Source organism: Coregonus lavaretus, assembly GCF_964263955.1.
Source record: "Coregonus lavaretus genome assembly, chromosome: 5".
NCBI lineage: Eukaryota > Metazoa > Chordata > Actinopteri > Salmoniformes > Salmonidae > Coregonus > Coregonus lavaretus.
This window is the reverse complement of record NC_139992.1, coordinates 14,049,016-14,073,652: the sequence shown is the minus strand read 5'-3', so window position 1 is coordinate 14,073,652 and position 24,637 is coordinate 14,049,016. Positions and strand designations below refer to the sequence as shown.

At 43.4% G+C, this 24,637-nt stretch overlaps 1 protein-coding gene across 1 annotated transcript in view; it reads right to left on the bottom strand.

The window, feature by feature from the left end:
- Window positions 1–24,637, bottom strand: part of LOC311129533 (ras-related protein Ral-B-like) — a 41,018-nt gene that overhangs the window by 5,431 nt on the left and 10,950 nt on the right. The window lies entirely within an intron of this gene.

The following is a 24,637-nucleotide window of genomic DNA, read 5'->3' as shown; positions in this document are numbered from 1 at the left end:
GTAAATCCTGGGATGAAAGAAAGATGGCATGATGATATGACAATCTGGATACCGCCTGGCTTAGTGGGGTTCACCATCTAAAGGGCAATACCACTGATCAAACGCAATGAAGCCATCATGCCTACTACTGTTGGGTGTCATTTTGAAATACGATAAATCCCTCTTAAGGACATCCTAACTCATAGACAACCTCAGAGAAAGAGACAGTTAGACACCTTCAGGGCAGGGCAATAGCTCTGCATACACAGAAAACTTGACAGTTGCTGTCAGGTGACTTTTAGTGCCTAGTGACATTATGTCAAACTAGTTCAGTGGGTGAAATTATAATATGCTCTGGCCAACTTGATATCCCTTGACAAGGCTGTTTAATAACATATATTTTAACAATCATAGCCTTTGAGCTTCAGTGAGAACAGTTGTAGAAATTCTTAGAGCAGTGTCAAACTGGGAGTTATCAACAGAAAGAGTCATGGAAATAGTAGATTAATCCAACACACATTGACCACGCACAAGTGAAGTAATCTCCAAACAGAGTCATACCCTCATACAGCTTCATAGCCCCACCCACCCCCAACACCACATTTTCTCAGCCCACCGCCCTCTTCCCCCAGCAGGGGCGTCATGTGGGTAGGCAACAACAAAAAAAGCAGACAAAAATTCCAATCCAGATTTAAAATACAATGGCTGTTTACCGTAATGGCTGGCTTTAGGACCATGCGGAGCATTGCTGCCAGCATGTGCGCCTTTTCTGTCAGAGACAGTGCCATTTGCTTTGCCGGTCAGAGGTTTAGGCAGTGCGCCGATTGCTTTTGAATTTGATGTCGGCATTTGAACTTGGTCTTGTAAACCTTGTTGTAATCTGATAGCCAGGGGTTAATTTAATTGGGAAGTGGGGAGGCCTCCTTTTTGGTGACCATTCAAAACCAAAAGCTGTTTTATTGCTATTAAAATATAGGTTGTGATAGCAGTAAGCCTAATTGTTATTTTTATTTATTCGCCCAGTGGGCTAGTGCAATTTTGGTTTCATGTAGGCCTATTGGTATGAAAATAAACAACTGGACAACTTGCTATTTAGAGCATTTCCCCAAAATACATGTCTTGTTTTTGGCTTCAAAGACAATAACAAGTGTAGGCTATAACAAACATGCATTGTCATGCAGTGACAGAATGATAATTGATCATGCAAATGACTAATGATTACCTATTTGGGCTAACTTTTTTAACTTCTTGCTGTAGACCTACATCATCATCATCCTCTGCCTGCATCCCTACCTGTAGCCTACCTGCCTCTGATATAATGCATTTACACCTCTCACTCTATCAGTCTTGCTCGTCCATCTTCCTGAATTAAAATGAGATATTCTAACAGATAAATATTGCTGGCAAAACGTAATTAAACATAATTTGGCTATAGTGTGGATGTAGGGCTGTTTTTTGTATATAATGAGCACCCAGATGCTGCGTAGACAACACAATAATATCAGAAAGAGACAAGCTGGCCCGGGGAAAAATGCTTGCGGGCCGCCTCCGCGTTGGCTACTATGTTGCAATATTAATCTTCTCGGAGCAGTCTTGTTGATACAAAATGTTTTAATATTCTCAGAAACACCTTGTTGATACAATGCTTCAATATTCGCAGAATGTTTCCCTTCCCTGGTGAATAATACAGACAAAATGAGCTGGGTGCACACATTATAATGAATATTTCTGAATGCAGAGCAGGGAAGTGCATGAGACAATGACACTGTCATAGTAACTGTATGCACCGGTCCACAAGGGTGGCTTCATATAGCAGGGGGTCTGCAACTTACAATTGATCCTACAATTTGTAAAGATCTGTGTGGCAGTTATGATTTTCATATAAAGCATTGCAGGCTACTCAACTGTGCCCAGAAAATGTCTAACGGCCCAAAAACTGAATAGCCTAATTCTAGCTGGTTACTAGACAGAGACGCTGTCCATTCAGCCACACCCCATAAGGCTCCACTATGCGGTGCTGAATCACGGGTGCGGCCTTAATGGTTTGATTTTTCTTCAGTCCTTGGTCGAGTTGGTTTGTCTTGTCCTTGTCAATTGTAGGCCTAAGTCATTCCTTTGATGTATGCCTTTTATTTCAATGCATGTGTAGGATTTATCTGGCACTGTTTGCATTCACAGTCAGCTGTTTTATGCTCCGGTTACTTTCACATTGATGTCAGTATTTGAAGTTGGCCCTGATAGCGAGTATTATGCATCTATTTCATGTTGCACAAGTAGGCTAAATGAGTCAATGTAGCCTATGTACGATGAGGTTGAGTAGTACATTGTACACACCCTTCCACAGAACTTTAAACCTAATATTGCGGTGAAAATTAACTGTATCCTGTAACAACTCCCTTCACACTGTTGTGAAGGCTTTTTCAAGGAAGGGACCAAGCCCTGTCCTTCCTGCTTCTGTGTAGCATAGCCTACTGACACATCTCTCTCTCCACTCTACCCCTCCCTCCCTCCAGGCATGGCCTTAGCTGGATACCATGACAACCTCCACCCCGTACCAGTACAGGTAATTTCTCGTTGACACATGCACATAACATAAATGGCTGTAGCATCCGTCGACAGACTGTGGGATACAATGACTAATTATGAACTTTGTTCCGGTCCGCAGATTTTTCGTCACTGATCATTTCGAGATGGGACATTTAGCCCATTGACTTGCCATAGACTTGCCCCAAACTGGCTGAGAGTTTCGGTTTAGAGGGGTGGAGACTTCGTTATTCTCGTTAGTACATGTTGCTGTGCCACTAGAGATCCTGGTTCGAATCCAGGCTCTGCCGTAGCCGGCCGCGACCGGGAGACCCATGGGGCGGCGCACAATTGGCCCAGCTTCGTCCAGGGTAGGGGAGGGAATAGCCGGCAGGGATGTAGCTCAGTTGGTAGAGCATGGCGTTTGCAACGCCAGGGTTGTGGGTTCGATTCCCACGGGGGGCCAGTATGAAAAAATAAAAAAATAATGTATGCACTCACTAAGTCGCTCTGGATAAGAGCGTCTGCTAAATGACTAAAATGTAAATGTAAAATGTACATGTTCTAACACATCTTCCTGAAGAATTTGATCGAGCATTTGACACAATTACGCAACATTTTTTGTTCTGGGTGTCCGGGATTAGTACAGGTAAACACAGGAACTGTAACTGCTGTAATCTGATGCCCCATTTACACCGTGACGTATTTCATTACGCCGTACGTCATCATAACAGAGTCTTGCCCCGCTACTGAACGGACAAGTGTAGTGTTTGTAACGCAAGATGGAGGAGAGCCAGAGATCACATTTATTTTGGGAGATTTTAAAATATGACCTTTTCATTCAAGACATGATGAATATATTGTTTCAGGTGATAATAAAACATGTTTTGTTTAGTTACTTTTTCCTCAACTTGTTACTTTATAGCACGTCAAGCTAGCTTGCACTGCTGAGCAGCTAGCTAGCTAGCCTAGGTTGAAGATACCACTGTAGCTAGCAACCTCCACCTCAAAAATAAATGTCATTACCATCACAATAAACTTAAATGGGAGGCAGCAGTCATATAATATAATTGTATTTAATATTACTATTAAAATAGTAATCACTTATAGGAATGGGTAATTGTTAACAAGTTGCTAGCTATCCCATTAAGCCTTCACCGAAAACCACATTTTCATCTTCTTCTGTGGTTTGGTAACTTCCTGTTCTTCGACGGACTCTGGCTGGACTGAAGATGACAAAGTTTGAAAACATTTAAAGTATGTGGAGTCCGTCTCCCAACAGATCCTTCAAACGCAAGGGGGCGTTGTGATTCCACTCCGTTGTGGACGTCCCCATTGAAATGCATAACATCCGGCGCAACATAATGGAGTGCTTATGGGTAATGTGGAGGCTTGACACAACACTTTGTTACTTCAGCTTGGTTTCTGAGTAAAGGCTCGCACACATCGCACCAAATGTGGATCTAGCGTTCTTCTGCCGATCGTTCAGCGCTCTGTGTTTAGGGACCACCCGCTGCAGACATCTGACTGCCAAACATGATTCTACATGTAAAATCGGTGCGCACTCGGTTCGCAAATTACGTTCAGAGGTGCTAAGTACTCTCGGCCAGCAAATGCTATTGGTGTGTCTGAGCCCTAAAGACAGACATTTCCATTCAAAAACTGAGCACACTACCTGCACATGACAGACAGAAAATAAAAGATCAACAGGAATCAATTAATCATACAGTCAGCACACAGAGATAAGAAACAACTAATGTCACTGTAAAGGCAGAGCAGTAAGCCGGTCTTGAAAGTCTATTTCCGAAGCCTCTGCATGTCACCCAACCCACTGTATTGTCATATCTTTACCCCTCCTCAACACCATCCCCATTTCCCTCTCTTTCCCTCTCTTTCCCTCTCTTTCCCTCTCTTTCCCTCTCTTTCCCTCTCTTTTCTTTGTCATGCCTCGGGGGATTTCTGTCATATCTTTCCCAGCTTCATGTGAATGTCTCCAGCAAACCTGTCAGCTCAACATCAACACACACAAACAGAATTTCACTAGATGTGCAAACTGTGCATATTACTGTTTGACTGGCTGCCAGTCAAATAAATGGCATCCGGGATAGAGAATTTATCATCCAAACGGTGAAAATGACACAAAACAAATGTTTCATTACTGTTGCATATATTGATTAACATGCATCTGGACAAGTGTTTTAATGCACACTTGGCCGCAGTTAAGCTACAATTTATCTACAGCAGAAAACAAATAGCTCCATTAGGTTAGTTGATTATTGCCAAAGTGATATATGAGAAACACTGACACACATAGGCTGTGGGGAATCACAGTCAGCTATGGGCTACGGTCAGCTGGGCCTAGGCTATAATGCTGGGACATGTAGGCCTAATGTCAAGGTAAAACTCCACTGACTGGGGGGCTAGGGGAGAAGTAGATGGAGACCAGGGTTATTTTACGGGATGCCAGTTCACTCTGGATCTCCCTTACCAGGAAAACGGGGTCTGCCCGTGTAACTTCCTGTCTTTGTTTCTAGTAACCATGGTGACGTGGAGGCTGACCGACAAACAGGAAGGACACACCGGGTGGCAGCAGCCATCAGGCCGTGCTGGCTGACTGCTGAGCTCAGCACTTTTATACAGGAGGTAAATGTGTTACTAACTTCCATCCAACACACAATGAGACAGGGCAAGAGAAGAGCTACTACACTACAACTCAGCCTAGCTCATCACTCATTCACTTTCAGTTAGGTCTCAATTTAAAATCTACACTACATTACAGTACTATAACAGTATCATTAAGCTTGTGAATGAGTCAGTCATGGGATCCCTTCTTCACTTCCTCTAACTTCACGGCCAGTCAGTGAAAGTCTCAGCTAAGTTTAAATGGAGGGCGGTCCCGCGTGCCGGGCCCCAGCAGAAATCACTGTCTTCTACCTGACCTATATACACAGCATAGTACAGTACAAGGCTGTACTAGGCCTATCACCAAGTCGGTCTGTGTCTGACAGCTAGAGGCTGAGGAAATATAAATGACCGGAGCGTACAGCCAGGCTGCAGGAATTTATTAGGATTCCCTAGACCAGGGGTGTCAAACGTACGGCCAGCGGGCCGGATCAGGCCCGCAAACGGGTTTAATCCGGCCCGCGAGATGATAAAAAAAAAAAAAAAAAAATGTGTAAAGTATAAAAATGCGCTGCAAGTTTTCAATAAAATAAACTGCTGTTCCAATTGCGTCCACTGGATGGCGCAATAGCAATTGTGTTAAGCAAGCAAACTGTTTATACCGGGGCAGAGCAAGTAGGTCAAGCACGTGCAGCCAATGAGCTACTTTGTTTTGCCCGCGATATTTATTACGGCTTCTACTTTTAACATTATGTGCTTTGGCACCCTCATTGCCCCAATATGTCTCTGTCAAAAAAGAGAAAAGTGGAGAGTGCAGAGTGTTCCAAGAAAAATGGTCATCCTATTTAATCACGGAATTGAATGGGAAAGCTGTATGTTTGGTGTGTTCAGAGCATGTTGCAGTGCTGAAAGAATATAACCTTCGTCGCCACTATGTGAGTCTTCATGCCGACAAATATGACAACTTTCAAGGACAGCGGAGATGAGAGAAGGTGAATGAACTGTTGGCGGGTCTGAAGAAACAGCAGTCTGTGTTTACTCACAGCCGAGACATCAGTGACGCTGCAGTGAAAGCTAGCTACCTCATTGCTAATGAAATCGCAGTGGCTTCAAAACCATTTAGTGAGGGTGAATTTGTAAAAACATGCATGATGAAGGCAGCGGAGATTGTGTGCCCTGAAAAGCGGCAGGCTTTTGCAAATATCAGCCTGACAAGAAACACAGATGCAGACAGGATTTCCGATCTTTCAGTGGATTTGGACAGCCAGTTGAAGCAAAAAGTAAAGTCATTTATTGCGTTTTCGGTTGCAATTGATGAAAGCACGGACATTACAGATGTTGCACAACTGGCCATTTTTTCATCCACGGAGTTGATGACACATTGACCGTCACCGAGGAGTTCGTGGAGTTGGTGCCGATGACAGATACAACGACAGCAGCTGATATTTTTACCGCACTCGTCGGCGCGCTGGACAGGGTCGGAGTGGACTGGTCCCGCGCTGTCAGCCTGGCTACAGATGGTGCGCCCTCAATGATCGGGAAAAAAGCAGGCGTTGTGACAAAGTTCAGAGAGAAAGTGCAATCTGCAAATGGAGGACGTGATTTTTTGACTTTTCACTGTATTTTGCACCAGGAGGCTTTGTGTTGCAAGTCATTAAAGATGGATAACGTCATGAAGGTGGTCATCCAAACTGTTAATTTCATCCGATCCAGAAGCCTGAATCACCGTCAGTTTGACAGCCTTCTCAGAGAGAAAGACCACATCTATGGCCTGCCATACCACACTGAGGTAAGATGGTTAAGCCGAGGTGCTGTGCTGAGGCGTTTCTTTGATTTACGAGAAGAAATTGAACAGTTCATGGAAGAAAAGGCCAAACCAGTGTTAGAATTTCATTCCGCAGAATGGATGCCGGACCTTGCATTTATGGTGGATGTTACAGAGCACCTGAATAACTTGAACAAACAGCTGCAAGGGCGCAACAAAGTTGTCACGCAGTATTATGACAGCATACGTTCTTTCAAGTTGAAGCTGTCATTGTGGGAGACGCAACTTGCCGGTGGTGATGCAGCTCACTTCCCCTGTCTGAAAAATGTGTGCGCGACCCAACATGTGGCAGACATGAAGCGGTTCAAAGATAAAATAACGGGACTGTTACGGGAGTTTGAGCAACGCTTTCAGATTTATGTTTATATGTTTTTATGTTGATGTGCTATTGTTTTTAATTGATTTTATTTTATTTGTATATTTAACCTATTCTTGACTCTGTGGTTCTTGCACTTGTTTGGGGAACAGGATTTCATTATTTTTATCTACATTTCTGCCTGAGAAATGACACCCTGATATAGTTCTGTGATCTGTGAAACAGTTCTGTTAATCACTGAGGCATTGTGTGTTTGTGTGTTCTTTTTCTTTAGAATTTTCAAATAAACTTGACGTGTTTTATGATTAATAGTGATGTTGTGCTTGTACCATTTTGGACACACTGTCCTCAGGCTCCAGCTTTATGTTGTATGTTGATCGTATTAAAACAAAGAAAACAATCTGAAGTTGTTGTTTTTAAGTTATATATACCATGATTTTTCCGGTCCGGCCCACTTGGGAATAGATTTTCCTCCATGTGGCCCCTGAGCTAAAATGAGTTTGACACCCCTGCCCTAGACGAAACAGTGAGTCCATACAGCAGGCAGGAGGAAGCCCATGTTCTCTACACAGATGATACAGTGAGTCCATACAGCAGGCAGGAGGAAGCCAATGTTCTCCACACAGATGATACAGTGAGTTCATACAGCAGGCAGGAGGAAGCCCATGTTCTCTACACAGATGATACAGTGAGTCCATACAGCAGGCAGGAGGAAGCCCATGTTCTCCACACAGATGATACAGTGAGTTCATACAGCAGGCAGGAGGAAGCCCATGTTCTCTACACAGATGATACAGTGAGTCCATACAGCAGGCAGGAGGAAGCCCATGTTCTCCACACAGATGATACAGTGAGTCCATACAGCAGGCAGGAGGAAGCCCATGTTCTCCACACAGATGATACAGTGAGTCCATACAGCAGGCAGGAGGAAGCCCATGTTCTCCACACAGATGATACAGTGAGTCCATACAGCAGGCAGGAGGAAGCCCATGTTCTCCACACAGATGATACAGTGAGTCCATACAGCAGGCAGGAGGAAGCCCATGTTCTCCACACAGATGATACAGTGAGTCCATACAGCAGGCAGGAGGAAGCCCATGTTCTCCACACAGATGATACAGTGAGTCCATACAGCAGGCAGGAGGAAGCCCATGTTCTCCACACAGATGATACAGTGGGTCCATACAGCAGGCAGGAGGAAGCCCATGTTCTCCACACAGATGATACAGTGAGTCCATACAGCAGAGCCTGGCCCTGTGCCAGGCAGCCAATGTTCTCCACATCACATCACATCACATACAACCAACAGATAGCCTATGTTCTCTCCTACACGGTCTTCCTCCCTCCCACATGGAATAGCCTACAACACAGTGAGACACATTATGTTCACTCTTCAACAGCAATGGGGGTTCCATACATTCAAAGCAGGGTGATGTAATGATGAATGAATCTGATATATTGAGACACAAGATAGGCCTACAAACTAATGTACACAGGATTTACAGTCATGTCGGTCGACGACACATCTCAGAATGGGGAATGTCCTTATCAATCAAGCCTGCCAAGGTAAAGTTATTTTTAATCAAGCAGAAAGTGAATAAATAAGTTAAATATGTCAAAATCTCAAGCCTAGCCAGTCTCCCATAGCCAGTCCCTGTAGGCCTGTTTATTACAGTGTAATATGCAAAGTAGTATCAGCATACAAACATGTCTCAGTCAGGATTCATTTGCACGTGTACAACACTTTACACTACTAAATGCTTATTTCTATATCTGTGCATGGTTGGATGAGAGGTGCTTGACCAGGGTGACCTCACACCCTCTCCACAGCAGAGAGGAGATAAGGGGAGGGCTGTGGCCGATCAAGGCACACGTCAGGACCTCAGCCCGGGACACTGGGGGAGGGGGGGACAGGAAGAGGAGGCAAGGAGGAGGAGCAGATGACTGCTGCTGGAGACATGACAAGTTAGATCGGTGAGGGTAAAGTCAGGCAACAGGCATCATGCTGTTTACTGGTTACTGCACTCATGACACATTGCACAGCCTAGCATCTGCCACTAAAGCTACTGTGGGGTTCGCTCCAAATTAAACAGCAGTCAACGTAATAGAACATTAAAGGCTCTATTTTAAACAAACCTAACCCAACTGTCAATCTAAGCGCTGGCGGTTGCACTATAGGTCCGGGGGTGTGTCAGAAATATTTTAGCTATTTTCACAGCCGTTATTAGGAGCGCGATAGCTGGCGGTGGCGCGAAATTGGCTGGGTTTATGATGAATAAACAAGTTTTAGGTGTGACAAGGCCTTGGACACTCACTGACCAATCAAGGCGTTCCATGGCTTAATACTGCATGTGTTTGTCTCAAGTTCTGTAGGTTATTGACAGTCTTTGCGTCTTCATCAACTCCAATTCAGCTGGGGGCACAGAATATTCTCGTCCTAGTCCATTGTGGATTGATACTACAGTTTATTAAATAACATAATACAGTAACGAGTGATAGCAACTGTAAAATAAAAAAAATAAAAAATAAAATAAAAAATAAAAAAACATGCAGTGTTTGCTCCATATGTTTGGAGTGTTGACAGTCAACATTGTTGTAATTGGCTTCAACGAATATAGACCGTTACGCATCGCACTTCTCATCAAATAAAAAAATACTTGGCTCCCATAAATTGTATTGCATGTTCTCAATGAGCAAGATATAGCCTAGGCCTACCGTTGATACTGCATTATGGATAAGAGCGTCTGCTAAATGACAAAAATAATAATAATAATTATAGGACTGAATAATTTAAATCCATTTGGAGGAGCAAGAGGCGTTCTTTGGAAATGGGGTTGGTACAAGCCAAATGGAGTATGTACTGCAGGTAGGTCTATGTGAATTGGGAATAATGCAAATGCCTCACGAGTAGACCATTTAGAAATATTTGATGGATAGGCTACCTGGCTAATGCTTGGCCAGGATAGGAAAGACACCAGACGCATTGCTGTTGAACCAGCTTTCGTTATAGAGTAGCCTAAGGGCTTGTTTTTTAATCAAACGAATGAAAAAACAAGCAATTGTTCCAGGAAAATAATTAGGAGTATCACTGGATTATCCAATCTCTCGTTCCATGATGGGCATATAGCCTACATGGATGTCCGCAAATGCATTGGGCAGGACAAAAAAAACTGCCTTCATTGAGAGGAGGGCAGGCTATTCTAGGTTTTTAATTAAATTAAACTAAAATGGGGACATGTTTTATTTTTTTTTGTTTCTAAATACGGAGGTTTATGGGCACACATCTCTTGTGCTTTTTGTGCATCACGTCTGGATAGGCTGCGCTTACGTGGTCAAACTCCATGCCATAACCAACGCATTACCACTAAGACCAGCTTTCGGTTGGTCTTAAACATCCCCACCAGCGCATACTGAAATTGGCACTTTGGCACACATTTTTAAGGACACACCTCAGATATTGCCACTCCTCCCACCTCAGCGCAAGCGAGCTCATATAAGACAGGTATATTACCAATCCTGGCGCTAGGAGAGCACCGGCTTTAACAGTTCATAATTGCTAACGAGCGTTTGACAATTGTGCTGGCTTAACGCCAGCCGAAAATAAACCCTGAATACAATTATGGTGATTCATATTAATGTGATACAGAATATATCATGCCAATTACAAATTCAGTTTTACACTGTGACTCATCAATAGCACACTGACTGAAATAGACTTGTAGATTACTGACACACAAACTGATTTAATTGAATGTAACGTGATCAACATCCGATCAGTTAATCATTCAGTTAGTCATGCTACGATGTCTTCAACTCATTTTGGGTCAGTCCTTCCTTCCTTCCTTTCTTGAACATAAAAATGACTTGAAGCTATAAAACCTGCTGAGTTTCAGAACATGAGCCGTGATGGACCAGTTTGTTAGCATACTGTAACTGCTGTTCGATTTCAACATCAGCTCTGGTAAAGTGTTCAGAATGCAGTTGGGTGGCTAGATTCCAGTTAGATGGCAAAAGAGAGAGTGTGTGTGAGTGAGAGTGAGAGAGAGTGAGAGAGAGAGATTTGTGTTCTAGATATAAAGAGAGTAATGAATCTACAGAAAACCAGATGACTCTCCCTGCCTTCACCTCAGAGGCCAATTGGGGACTTGCTGAAAAATCTGGTGGGGAAAACAGGGGAATTACAGGCCCAGAAAACATCACCCAGCCAGGAGGCCTCTCTTCCGTTCCCTTTCTGAAAACCCTGGCTCTCACTCCAAGCTACAGTATGCATTACCTCTGGGTGAGCTCACTTCCCTCCAAAACAGTACCAGGACTAGCCAGTTCCTCATCACCTGTTCAGTACATCATGCACTAGGGGCACAGGACTGTCAACCATGATACCTCACTGATAATAGAGAAACACACAAAACGCTCTTGTTCTCTTTTGTCCTATTTCAACACAGTGAAAGGTACAAGCAGGAAGTTCCCTTCTAGTCTTTCTCTACAATAAGTATAGTAGATACAGTGGGGAAGAAAAGTATTTAGTCAGCCACCAATTGTGCTAAGTTCTCCCACTTAAAAAGATGAGAGAGGCCTGTAATTTTCATCGTAGATACACGTCAACTATGACAGACAAATTGAGAAATGTTTTTCCAGAAAATCACATTGTAGGATTTTTAATGAATTTATTTGCAAATTATGGTGGAAAATAAGTATTTGGTCACCTACAAACAAGCAAGATTTCTGGCTCTCACAGACCTGTAACTTCTTCTTTAAGAGGCTCCTCGGTCCTCCACTCGTTACCTGTATTAATGGCACCTGTTTGAACTTGTTATCAGTATAAAAGACACCTGTCCACAACCTCAAACAGTCACACTCCAAACTCCACTATGGCCAAGACCAAAGAGCTGTCAAAGGACACCAGAAACAAAATTGTAGACCTGCACCAGGCTGGGAAGACTGAATCTGCAATAGGTAAGCAGCTTGGTTTGAAGAAATCAATTGTGGGAGCAATTATTAGGAAATGGAAGACATACAAGACCACTGATAATCTCCCTCGATCTGGGGCTCCACGCAAGATCTCACCCCGTGGGGTCAAAATGATCACAAGAACGGTGAGCAAAAATCCAAGAACCACACGGGGGTACCTAGTGAATGACCTGCAGAGAGCTGGGACCAAAGTAACAAAGCCTACCATCAGTAACACACTACGCCGCCAGGGACTCAAATCCTGCAGTGCAAGACGTGTCCCCCTGCTTAAGCCAGTACATGTCCAGGCCCATCTGAAGTTTGCTAGAGTGCATTTGGATGATCCAGAAGAGGATTGGGAGAATGTCACATGGTCAGATGAAACCAAAATAGAACTTTTTGGTAAAAACTCAAATCGTTGTGTTTGGAGGACAAAGAATGCTGAGTTGCATCCAAAGAACACCATACCTACTGTGAAGCATGGGGGTGGAAACATCATGCTTTGGGGCTGTTTTTCTGCAAAGGGACCAGGACGACTGATCCGTGTAAAGGAAAGAATGAATGGGGCCATGTATCGTGAGATTTTGAGTGAAAACCTCCTTCCATCAGCAAGGGCATTGAAGATGAAACGTGGCTGGGTATTTCAGCATGACAATGATCCCAAACACACCGCCCGGGCAACTAAGGAGTGGCTTCGTAAGAACCATTTCAAGGTCCTGGAGTGGCCTAGCCAGTCTCCAGATCTCAACCCCATAGAACATCTTTGGAGGGAGTTGAAAGTCCGTGTTGCCCAGCGACAGCCCCAAAACATCACTGCTCTAGAGGAGATCTGCATGGAGGAATGGGCCAAAATACCAGCAACAGTGTGTGAAAACCTTGTGAAGACTTACAGAAAACGTTTGACCTGTGTCATTGCCAACAAAGGGTATATAACAAAGTATTGAGAAACTTCTGTTATTGACCAAATACTTATTTAATCTTTTTAAGTGGGAGAACTTGCACAATTGGTGGCTGACTAAATACTTTTTTCCCCCCACTGTAGCTTATGGACTAGTGTTGCATTGATTGTGGTCAGCGTAGACTACAGTTGAAGTCACAAGGCAGGTGTTTAGGGGGAAGGGGATTCCATCTGTTACCTAAGCAGCAGCCTGTACAGAGAGACTCTGGCTATTTCCCAATTATCTCACCTTCCTTCCAAAGTGTGCACTTCCCTTCACTGATTTGAAAGGAAATGACTGGTATAAGAAATATGGTGGAAACGCCCATGCTTTTAGATTTGTATGAAGTAGTGGATGAGTGCACACTTCAGGAGAAGTAGGGCTGTCCCCGACTATAAGAACATCTTGGTCGACCGAGTCATCTGTTCTTTTGACCAATCGATTGGTCGAAATTGGCCTTATTCTAAAATGGATTAAATTGTTTTTTCCCCCTAACCAACTACACACAATGTCAATCCAAGATGGCGAAGTAGTGCAGTCCTGTTTCTGTCGTGTGTCTGTAAATAGCCTGTAAATACCCTGTTTTTTGTATTTTTCGTACATATTTCCCTATCAGACTTTTCATCCTTCTACAAAATATACTTTCCTGCAACCCGCCTCACTCAATGTGGAACGGATTCTATTATTGACTTACCTTTTATCTAGAATCTAGAATCTCCAGTTGAAACTAGCTAGCCAGCTAACTAGCTACTTGCTATTAGCCACAGCTAGCGGTGTTTCACCCAGAACATTGGATTTTTTCCGCGGGATTAATTTTAATCACTGGACATTGATCACCGGATATTCGGCCAGTCTGCACAGCGCGTTATCGACCCAGAACATATCAGTTTTTCCGCCGGAATCACTGAATCACTGGACCTTTAACTCCGGATTCATCGCTACCAGCTGGCTACAACAAAACGGACGCTGTGGTCTGGCTAATCATCCTGAGCTAGGCCCATCTCCCGGCTATCTACCTCTCTGTCAACCGGACGGGACCACCTAGTGTTGACACGGAGCCCCGCCGATCCTACACGACTGGTCTGCCGATGAAATCGTCTGATGTGGTTACGACGTTAACCACGAAGATTCCATCCATCTGCTAGCCCTGGCCCGTTAGCACACGCTATCCGTGGCCTCTTACTCACTAAACTGAACTAGCTACTGAACTAGCTACTTGCTATTAGCCACAGCTAGCGGTGTTTCACCCAGAACATTGGATTTTTTTCCGCGGGATTAATTTTAATCACTGGACATTGATCACCGGATATTCGGCTAGTCTGCACAGCGCGTTATCGACCCAGAACATATCAGTTTTTCCGCCGGAATCACTGAATCACTGGACCTTTAACTCCGGATTCATCGCTACCAGCTGGCTACAACAAAACGGACGCTGTGGTCTGGCTAATCATCCTGAGCTAGGCCCATCTCCCGGCTATCTACCTCTCTGTCAACCGGACGGGACCACCTAGTGTTGACACGAAGCCCCGCCGATCCTACACGACTGGTCTGCCGACGAAATCGTCTGATGTGGTTACGACGTTAACCACAAAGATTCCATCCATCTGCTAGCCCTGGCCCGCTAGCACACGCTAGCCGTGGCCTCTTACTCACTAGCGCTTCACCACCGGACCTTATGATAACTCAGCTATACAGCTGATATCTGCTGGACTGTTCCTTTTTACGGTACTACATCCTGTTTATGTTCAGCCTCAGCCCAAACATGGTTAGTTTATTGTTGTTTCGGTTATTTATAATTGTACTATATCACTGTAGACCCCCCAGCCTAGCTAAACCTGCCTTAGATAGCTCCTTTGTCCCTCCCCCCATACACTCAGAGACCAACTCAATTGATGCCTCTAGAGATCCTATCTCTTTCATTGTTACCCAACGCTTAGGTTTACCTCCACTTTACTCATATCCTTCCATATCCTTGTCTGTACATAATGCCCTGAATCTTTTCTATAACACCCGGAAATCTGCCCCCTTTATTCTATGTACCCAACGCACTAGAAGACCAGTTCTTAAAGCCTTTAGCCGTATCCTTATTCTAGTCCTCCTCTGTTCCTCTGGTGATGTAGAGGCTAACCCAGGCCCTGTAGCCCCCAGTATCACTCCTACTCCCCAGGAGCTATCATTTGTTGACTTCTGTAATCGCAAAAGTCTTGGTTTCTTGCACATAAATATCAGAAGTCTACTTCCTAAGTTTGAGTTATTCACTGCGTTAGCACACTCTGCCAACCCTGATGTTCTAGCAGTGTCTGAATCCTGGCTCAGGAAGGCCACCAAAAATTCTGAAATTTCCATCCCCAACTATAACATTTTCCGTCTAGATAGAACTGCCAAAGGGGGTGGAGTTGCAATCTACTGTAGAGATAGACTGCAGAGCTCTATCATACTATCCAGGTCTGTGCCCAAACAGTTTGAGCTTCTACTTCTAAAAATCCACCTTTCTAGAAATAAGTCTCTCACTGTTGCCGCTTGCTACAGACCCCCCTCAGCCCCCAGCTGTGCCCTGGACACCATATGTGAATTGATTGCCCCCCATTTATCCTCAGAGTTTGTACTGCTTGGTGACCTAAATTGGGATATGCTTAATACCCCAGCCATCCTACAATCCAAGCTAGATGCCCTCAACCTCACGCAAATTATCAACGAACCTACCAGGTACAACCCTAAATCCGTAAACATGGGTACCCTCATAGATATCATCCTGACTAACATACCCTCTAAATACACCTCAGCTGTCTTCAACCAGGATCTCAGCGATCACTGCCTTATTGCCTGCGTCCGTAACGGGTCCGCGGTCAAACGACCACCCCTCATCACTGTCAAACGCTCCCTAAAACACTTTAGCGAGGAGGCCTTCCTAATTGACCTGGCCCAGGTATCCTGGATGGATATAGATCTCATTCCGTCAGTAGAGGATGCCTGGTTGTTCCTTAAAAGTAATTTCCTCTCAATCTTAAATAAACATGCCCCATTCAAAAAATACAGAACTAAGAACCGATATAGCCCCTGGTTCTCCTCAGACTTGACTGCCCTTGACCAGCACAAAAACATCCTGTGGCGTACAGCATTAGCATCAAATAGCCCCCGCGATATGCAACTTTTCAGGGAAGTTAGGAACCAATATACACAAGCAGTCAGGAAAGCAAAGGCTAACTTTTTCAAACAGAAATTTGCATCCTGTAGCACTAACTCCAAAAAGTTTTGGGACACTGTAAAGTCCATGGAGAATAAGAGCACTTCCTCCCAGCTGCCCACTGCACTGAGGCTAGGAAACACTATCACCACCGATAAATCTACAATAATCGAGAATTTCAACAAGCATTTTGCTACAGCTGGCCATGCTTTCCATCTGGCTACCACTAACCCGGCCACCAACTCTGCACCCTCTGCAGCAACTTGCCCATGCCCCCCCCCCCCCGCTTCTCCTTCACACAAATTCAGACAGCTGATGTTTTGAAAGCGCTGCAAAATCTGGACCCCTACAAATCAGCTGGGCTAGACAATCTGGACCCTTTCTTTCTAAAACTAGCCGCCGAAATTGTCGCAACCCCTATTACTAGTCTGTTCAACCTCTCTTTCATAACATCTGAGATCCCCAGAGATTGGAAAGCTGCCGCGGTCATCCCCCTCTTCAAAGGGGGTGACACTCTAGATCCAAACTGCTACAGACCTATATCCATCCTGCCCTGCCTTTCGAAAGTATTCGAAAGCCAAGTTAACAAACAGATCATCGACCATTTCGAATACCACCGTACCTTCTCCGCTATGCAATCCGGTTTCCGAGCTGGTCACGGGTGCACTTCAGCCACGCTCAAGGTCCTAAACGATATTATAACCGCAATTGATAATAGACAGTACTGTGCAGCCGTCTTCATCGACCTGGCCAAGGCTTTCGACTCTGTCAACCACCGCATTCTTATTGGCAGACTAAATAGCCTTGGTTTCTCAAATGACTGCCTCGCCTGGTTCACCAACTACTTCTCAGATAGAGTTCAGTGTGTCAAATCGGAGGGCCTGTTGTCTGGACCTATGGCAGTCTCTATGGGGGTGCCACAGGGTTCAATTCTTGGGCCGACACTTTTCTCTGTGTATATCAATGATGTCGCTCTTGCTGCTGGTGACTCTCAGATCCACCTCTACGCAGACGACACCATTTTGTATACATCTGGCCCTTCATTGGACACTGTGTTAACAAACCTCCAAACGAGCTTCAATGCCATACAACAATCCTTCAGTAGCCTTCAACTGCTCTTAAACACTAGTAAAACTAAATGCATGCTTTTCAATCGAACGCTGCTAGCACCCGCCCACCCGACTAGAATCACCACTCTCGACGGGTCTGACCTAGAGTATGTGGACAACTACAAATATCTAGGTGTCTGGTTAGACTGTAAACTCAACTTCCAGACTCACATAAAGAATCTCCAATCCAAAGTTAAATCTAGAATCGGCTTCCTATTTCGCAACAAAGCCTCCTTCACTCATGCTGCCAAACATGCCCTCGTAAAACTGACTATCCTACCGATCCTTGACTTCGGCGATGTCATTTACAAAATAGCCTCCAACACTCTACTCAGCAAATTGGATGTAGTCTATCACAGTGCCATCCGTTTTGTCTCCAAAGCCCCATACACTACCCACCACTGTGACCTGTACGCTCTTGTTGGCTGGTCCTCACTACATGTTCGTCGTCAAACCCACTGGCTCCAGGCCATCTATAAATCACTGCTAGGCAAATCCCCGCCTTATCTTAGCTCATTGGTCACCATAGCAGCACCCACCCGTAGTCTGCGCTCCAGCAGGTATATCTCACTGGTCATTCCCAAAGCCAACACCTCCTTTGGCCGCCATTCCTTCCAGTTCTCTGCTGCCAATGACTGGAACGAATTGCAAAAATCTCTGAAGCTGGAGACTCTTATCTCCCTCAATAACTTTAAGCATCAGTTGTCAGAGCACCTTACCGATCACTGCACCTGTACACAGCCCATCTGAAATTAGCCCACCCAACTACCTCATCCCTATATTGTTATTTATTTTGCTCTTTTGCACCCCAGTATCTCTATTTGCACATAATCTCTTGCACATCTAGCATTCCAGTGTTAATACTATTGTAATTATTCTGCACTATAGCCTATTTATTGCCTTACCTCCATAACTTGCTACATTTGCACACACTGTATATATATTTTCTGTTGTATTTCTGACTTTATGTTTTTTTTACCCCATATGTAACTCTGTGTTGTTTTTATTGCACTACTTTGCTTTATCTTGGCCAGGTCGCAGTTGTAAATGAGAACCTGTTCTCAACTGGCTTACCTGGTTAAATAAAGGTGAAATAAAAAAACACAATGCCCCATAATGACAAAGCAAAAACAAGTTTTTAGAAATGTTAGCAAAAAAACTGAAATATCACATTTACACAAGTATTCAGACCCTTTACTCAGTACTTTGTTGAAGTACCTTTGGCAGCGATTACAGCCTCGAGTCTTCTTGGGTATGACGCTACAAGCTTGGCACACCTGTATTTGGGGAGTTTCTCCCATTCTTCTCTGCAGAGCCTCTCAAGCTCTGTCAGGTTGAATGGGGAGCGTCGCTGCACAGCTATTTTCAGGTCTCTCCAGAGATGTTCGATCGGGTTCAAGTCCAGGCTCTGGCTGGGCCACTCAAGGACATTCAGAGACTTGTCCTGAAGCCACTCCTGCATTGTCTTGGCTGTGTGCTTAGGGTCGTTGTCCTGTTGGAAGGTGAACATTCGCCCCAGCCTGAGGTCCTGGGCGCTCTGGAGCAGGTTTTCATCAACGATCTCTCTGTACTTCGCTCCGTTCATCTTTCCCTCCACCCTGACTAGACTCCCGTTCCCTGCCGCTGAAAGACATCCCCACAGCATGATGCTGCCACCACCATGCTTCACCGTAGGGATGGTGCCAGGTTTCCTCCAAATGTGACACTTGGCATTCAGGCTAAAGAGTTCAATCTTGGTTTCATCAGACCAGAGAATCTTGTTTCTCATGGTCTGAGAGTCCTTTAGGTGCCTTTTGGCAAACTCCAAGCGGGCCGTCATGTGCTTTTACTGAGGAGTGGCTTCCATCTGGCCACTCTGCCATAAAGGCCTGATTGGTGGAGGGCTGCAGAGATGTTTGTCCTTCTGGAAGGTTCTCACATCTCCACAGAGGAACTCTGGAGCTCTGTCAGTGACCATCGGGTTCTTGGTCACCTCCCTGACCAAGGCCCTTCTCCCCTGATTGCTCAGTTTGGCTGGGCGGCCAGCTTTAGGAAGAGTCTTGGTGGTTCCAAACTTCTTCCATTTAATAATGATGGAGGCTACGATGTTCTTTGGGACCTTCAATGCTGCACAGGTTTTGGTACCATTCCCCAGATCTGTGCCTCGACACAATACTGTCTCGACGCTCTACAGACAATTCCTTAGACCACATGCACTGTCAACTGTGGGACCTTATATAGACAGGTGTGTGCCTTTCCAAATCATGTCCAATCAATTGAATTTACCACAAGTGGACTCCAATCAAGTTGTAGAAACATCTCAGCATATTGTTATTTATTTTGCTCTTTTGCACCCCAGTATCTCTATTTGCACATAATCTCTTGCACATCTAGCATTCCAGTGTTAATACTATTGTAATTATTTTGCACTATAGCCTATTTATTGCCTTACCTCCATAACTTGCTACATTTGCACACACTGTATATATATTTTCTGTTGTATTTTTGACTTTATGTTTTTTACCCCATATGTAACTCTGTGTTGTTTTTATCGCACTGCTTTGCTTTATCTTGGCCAGGTCGCAGTTGTAAATGAGAACTTGTTCTCAACTGGCTTACCTGGTTAAATAAAGGTGAAATAAAAAATAAATAAAAATAAAAGGTTGATCAATGGAAACAGGATGCACCTGAGCTCAATTTTGAGTCTCATAGCAAAGGGTCTGAATACTTATGTAAATAAGCTATTTCTGTTTTTGTTTTTTTATACATTTGCAAACATTTCTAAAAACCTGTTTTCGCTTTGTCATTATGGGGTAGTGTGTAGTTTGAGGATTATTATTTTTTTATCCATTTTAGAATAAGGCTGTAACGTAACAAAATGTGGGAAAAGTGAAGGGGTCTGAATACTTTCCAAATGCACTATATAGACACACCCTATGTTTTTATAAAATCAACTATATGTAGGCTACTGAGCTTGTCTGATGCTTTAAGCACTGCGATTAAAAACGTAGACACAAATTACTAAAGAGGGAGCCAGGGATCAATATAGCCTAACCAGAAGAAGAAAAAATGACCCGACCCTCCTCTCCCGCTGTGCTGGCCTTCCTTAAGATCCTGAAGTTGCCGGTAATAGGCTACACCAGCGGTCAGGAACATTTTTCCATTTGTAGTGCCACGTTATCATACCATTTCTACTGATTTGCGTGCCAGCTATGATTTTCATATGTATATTTTCATGGAATAGTTTCATTTCATTTATAATAAAGTCTTCATATCTCAAAAATCAATGTCATGTGGTTAATAAAAATTATATCTAAATGAAAATGATACAAATCTAAAAGTAACTTCTATTGCCATTGCCAATATGTAAAAATAGCCTACATAAAGCCAACAAATAAAAACATTGCAGCCCGCAGGTAGAAAATATCCTGATAAAAATAAATATTGGCTATGCATGGTCTGTCTGCAAGGAACTTGAAACATTGTCTCAACTATTAATTTATGCTAGCAAACTTCTATGCATAATCAGGTGCGTGTCCTTACTCAAGATTAACAGGAAGCGCTCCAAACAAAAAACAATTAATAAAATTGACAACTCGTAAATGTAATGAAATAAAGTGTAGCCTAGGTTGTGCGCACTGCAAACAACGTGTCCACTCCCACAATGGCAACAGTACGACTATAATAATAATAATAATAATAATATATTGAATGCATTAACAGATATTACATAACCAAACAAACATTGTAGATTAGAAATGATGGGAATTAACGATAAATGTACTACTGGTGATACTGGTGTGCCATCCGCAATGGATTAGTCCACTCAGACAGGCGTGAATCAGACAGGTGTCTCATGTGCCATAATTTTTTATATATATATATATATATATATATATATATATATATATATATATATATATGCCACTGCTCTACAAAAAAATATATATCAGTCGACTAAATGGGGTCAACACTGAGGAGAAGATAAACTATTATCATCATGGAGTGTGTATGAATAATAGAGAAGGAGAGAGAGGGGTTTATTTTTACTTTACTAGCATATTTGTCAATGTTTACTTTCTTTAAAGATCATGTTTGAAACCGTACGTAAGGTACATTCAGTTAAAATACAGATTCTGTAGCTAATTTGTGAGGTAAGGCGGCTTCCCAATCTCAGCCGCCCGACACCCCACAATGCATACTAACCATCCCCAGCAGAGGGACACACAAAGGACTGACTAATTTGGGCAGCAGGGTGCTAAACTCTGTCTCTGTTTCAAGCCTGATCCAACCACCCTAGTCGCTTAGTAGTAGATTCACTCTTCCGAATTCTTAACACCCCTAATTCGCTTCATTCATGAATGCACTTTTGAAGGGCCTTCCCTAGTATTTAAATTGAGGGAATAGATAATAGATAAGGGCTGATCTAACACACTTGCACATATATGTCTTAGAAGAATATATGGTAAATGCACAATGTTCTGGGATATGTAGAGCAAAAACACCAAATGTAATCTTGTGAAAACAAAAAACCATGTGTAATCTTGTGATGACATCAGAGAGGAGTAGTCTTTCAGCTGGCACTTCTGAGTCATCTGGGAATGACAAACACCCTCCTACATTCCCCGAACACTCACCCCCACTCAATCCCAAACTACTCTCACACACTGCCACACACACACCATACTCCCAAGTAGGGATGGGCATTTTAAATTATTTTACTATTAGAATAATATGACGTTTTATGATAAGTTTGGACACACCTATTCATTCCAGGTTTTTTTAATTTTTTTTTACTATTTTCTACATTGTAGAATAATAGTGAAGACATCAAAACTATGAAATAACACATATGGAATCATGTAGTAACCAAAGAAAAGTGTTAAACAATTCAAAATATATTTTATATTTGAGATTCTTCAAAGTAGCCAACCTTGTCTTGATGACAGCATTGCACACTCTTGGCATTCCCTCAACCAGCTTCATGAGGTAGTAACCTGGAATGCATTTCAATTAACAGGTGTGCCTTGTTAAAAGTCCATTTGTGGCATTTCATTCCTTCTTAATGCGTTTCAGTCAATCAGTTGTGTTGTGACAAGGTAGGGGTGGTATACAGAAGATAGCCCTATTTGGTAAAAGACCAAGTCCATATTATGGCAAGAACAGCTCAAATAAGCAAAGAGAAATGACAGTCCATCATTACTTTAAGACATGAAGGTCAGTCAATCCGGAAAATGTCAAGAACTTTGAAAGTTTCTTCAAGTGCAGTTGCAAAAACCATCAAGCGCTACGAAGAAACTGGCTCTCATGAGGACCGCCACAGGAAAGGAAGACCCAGAGTTACCTCTGCTGCAGAGGATAAATTCATTAGAGTTACCAGAAATCGGCAATTAACTGCACCTCAGATTGCAGCCCAAATAAATGCTTCACAGAGTTAAAGTAACTGACACATCTCAACATCAACTGTTCAGAGGAGACTGTGTGAATCAGGCCTTCATGGTCGAATTGCTGCAAATAAACCACTACTAAAGGACACCAATAAGAAGAAGAGACTTGCTTTGGCCAAGAAACACGAGCAATGGACATTAGACCGGTGGAAATCTGTCCTTTGGTCTGATGATGCCAAATTTGAGATTTTAGGTTCCAACCGCCGTGTCTTTGTGAGACGCTGAGTAGGTGAACGGATGATCTCCGCATGTGTGGTTCCCACCGTGAAGCATGGAGGAGGAGGTGTGATGGTGTGGGGGTGCTTTGCTGGTGACACTGTCAGTGATTTATTTAGAATTCAAGGCACACTTAGCCAGCATAGCTACCACAGCATTCTGCAGGGATACGCCATCCCATCTGGTTTGTGCTTAGTGGGACTCATTTGTTTTTCAACAGGACAATGACCCAAAACACACCTCCAGGCTGTGTAAGGGCTACTTGACCAAGAAGGAGAGTGATGGAGTGCTGCATCAGATGACCTGGCCTCCACAATCACCCAACCTCAACCCAATTGAGATGGTTTGGGATGAGTTGGACCGCAGAGTGAAGGAAAAGCAGCCAACAAGTGCTCAGCATATGTGGGAACTCCTTCAAGACCGTTGGAAAAGCATTCCATGTGTTATTTCATAGTTTGTCTTCACTAATATTCTACAACTAGAAAATAGTAAAGAATAAAGAAAAACCCTGACATGAGTAGGTGTGTCCAATCTTTTGACTGGTACTAATATATATATATATATATATATATATATATATATATATACACACACACACACACACAGTGGGGAAAATAAGTATTTAGTCAGCCACCAATTGTCTAAATTCTCCCACTTAAAAAGATGAGAGAGGCCTGTAATTTTTATCATAGGTACACGTCAACTATGACAGACAAAATGAGAAGAAAAAAATCCAGAAAATCACATTGAAGGATTTTTTATGAATTTATTTGCAAATTATGGTGAAAAATAAGTATTTGGTCAATAACAAAAGTTTCTCAATACTTTGTTATATACCCTTTGTTGGCAATGACACAGGTCAAACGTTTTCTGTAAGTCTTCACAAGGTTCACACACACTGTTGCTGGTATTTTGGCCCATTCCTCCATGCAGATCTCCTCTAGAGCAGTGATGTTTTGGGGCTGTCGCTGGGCAACACAGACTTTCAACTCCCTCCAATGATTTTCTATGGGGTTGAGATCTGGAGACTGGCTAGGCCACTCCAGGACCTTGAAATGCTTCTTACGAAGCCACTCCTTCGTTGCCCGGGCGGTGTGTTTGGGATCATTGTCATGCTGAAAGACCCAGCCACGTTTCATCTTCAATGCCCTTGCTGATGGAAGGAGGTTTTCACTCAAAATCTCACGATACATGGCCCCATTCATTCTTTCCTTTACACAGATCAGTCGTCCTGGTCCCTTTGCAGAAAAACAGCCCCAAAGCATGATGTTTCCACCCCCATGCTTCACAGTAGGTATGGTGTTCTTTGGATGCAACTCAGCATTCTTTGTCCTCCAAACACGACGAGTTGAGTTTTTACCAAAAAGTTATATTTTGGTTTCATCTGACCATATGACATTCTCCCAATCCTCTTCTGGATCATCCAAATGCACTCTAGCAAACTTCAGACAGGCCTGGACATGTACTGGCTTAAGCAGGAGGACACGTCTTGCACTGCAGGATTTGAGTCCCTGGCGGCGTAGTGTGTTACTGACGGTAGGCTTTGTTACTT